At 36.0% G+C, this 1,982-nt stretch overlaps 1 non-coding gene across 1 annotated transcript; it reads left to right on the top strand.

Moving 5' to 3' along the window:
- Positions 1 to 763: 763 nt before the first annotated feature.
- LOC119813770 lies at positions 764 to 867 on the top strand. Its single transcript, XR_005285230.1, has one exon. It is a non-coding gene; the product is annotated as a U6 spliceosomal RNA (small nuclear RNA).
- Positions 868 to 1,982: the final 1,115 nt, after the last annotated feature.

The following is a 1,982-nucleotide window of genomic DNA, read 5'->3' as shown; positions in this document are numbered from 1 at the left end:
AACAATTATGCCGCTGTTATTTGTACCAGCTTTCCCCATGGGTAATTTCTTTGTTTGTAACAGGCTTCTCAGTTAGATCTGGTTGATGATTACTTTTCTTCTCTGTTAGTTTGCATAGTGCCTTTCAGCCTCATGGATGGTGGTTAGCAGGGGTGAAGCTTCTAGATGGGAACCAGCTTGATTTACCCATATTCATTGTTATAAGTGAGTGATGTCTTCTGCACTGGGACTTTAGTTTCAGGTTGTGTATATGGGGTAACCAATTGTCTTAGGAATATTCTGTAATTTTGGATGTTGTTTGTGGAATCCTTTTGGACAACAACCCAAGAAGATATTAACTGTTGTGGGATAATGCTTTTGTGCACTATAAAGATTTGTTACTCATACTGGTTTAATACAACGCGGATTGGCCAGTAATCAGGTAAAAAGTATAGGTGGGACAACCAGACTAAGAATTCCTGGAAGAGGAAAGGCCAGATGCAGTTGCCGTGCAGAGGAAGCATGATAAAAATGCTGCACTGATAAAAGGTACCAAGCGATTTGGCTAAACATAGACAAGAATTATGGGTTAATTTAAGTTGTAAGAGCTAGTTAATAACAAGTCTGTGCTAATAGGCCAAATCATTTATAATTAATATGAGACTCTGTGTGTTTCTTTGGGACTGAATGGCTGCGGGACTGGGTGGGACAGAACTTCTGCCTACCATAAAACATTCTGGGCACTGGAAGTTTTAATTTTGGCATAAGATAACTATTTGATTTGTTTCTTTTGGCAGCACATATACTAAAATTGGAACAATACAGAGAAGATTAGCATGACCTCTGTGCAAGGATGATACACAAATTCATGAAATGTTTCACACTATAAAAAAAGAAAAAATATATATTTGGGACATTTTTCCTTCATTATATTATGACTGAATTTAAGCTCCTTTTATATGTACATACAAAAAGTTCTGAACACCCATGGGGATTGTTGAACAAGCCTTTCATCTGGGTCTGATGTTAGATAGTCTACATATCTAATATTTATATTATGATTTATAAAAATAGCAAAATTGCAGTTATTAAGTAGCAATGAAAATAGTTTATGGTTGGGAGTCACTTCAGCATTGGGAATTGTATTAAAGGGTCTCAGCATTAGGAAGGATGAGAACCACCAGACTATTCAATTTAGGAAGCTTCTACAATTTAAAAAGCTTTCCAGACTGCTTTGCCAAAGGCTTTTAGTGTTGATTATTCCATACCATATTGCCTTCTTTTTCTATCCTCACAGCCGCCTCTACATTTAATCCCCTTAGTTTCTTCTTTATCTCTTTTATAACACTATATTGTGTTACTCCTTCCTTGGAACATCCACCATACCTCCTGGCACCTTTCTAATTACCTAACTTCTATGTTTATTTGGATTGAAACACATATATAAAGTTTAAAAACTAGCATCTGCACATAAGAAAAAAATGTAGTATTTGCCTTTTTGTGTCTGAATTACACCACTCAAGATGGTTTACTCTAGCACCATCTCATTCACCAGGAAATTCTGTTAATTTTTAATAGTGGATTATATTCCATTGTGAAAATGTATCATCTTTTTACTACCCATTCACATTATGATGGACATCTAGACTGTTTCTAATTTAGGCTATTTTGGTTATATGGATGAGGCAGTATCTCTGGAGTAAAATAGAGAGTCTGTTGGTATATGCCTAAGAGTGGTAGACAGTCTTCAAACTTCCGGAGGAATCTCTACACTGTTTTCCATAGTGGCAGTACCAGGTTTGTACTCCCTCCAGCAACGAATAAGTGTCTCCTTTTTCCCTCATCATTTTTCTATCATGTGCTATTGTGTGTTGACAATTCTGAATGAGAAGGGATGAAATCCCAACATAGGTTTAATTTGCATTTTCCTTATGGCTAAGGAGGTTGACAAAATTTCAAGTGTTTTATTCTATAACTCTCTATTTTGTTCTATGCCCCATTTT

The sequence above is a fragment of the Arvicola amphibius genome, chromosome 4 (assembly GCF_903992535.2).
Source record: "Arvicola amphibius chromosome 4, mArvAmp1.2, whole genome shotgun sequence".
NCBI lineage: Eukaryota > Metazoa > Chordata > Mammalia > Rodentia > Cricetidae > Arvicola > Arvicola amphibius.
Note: the sequence above shows the minus strand (reverse complement) of the source record. Positions and strands in the feature narration are given on the sequence as shown.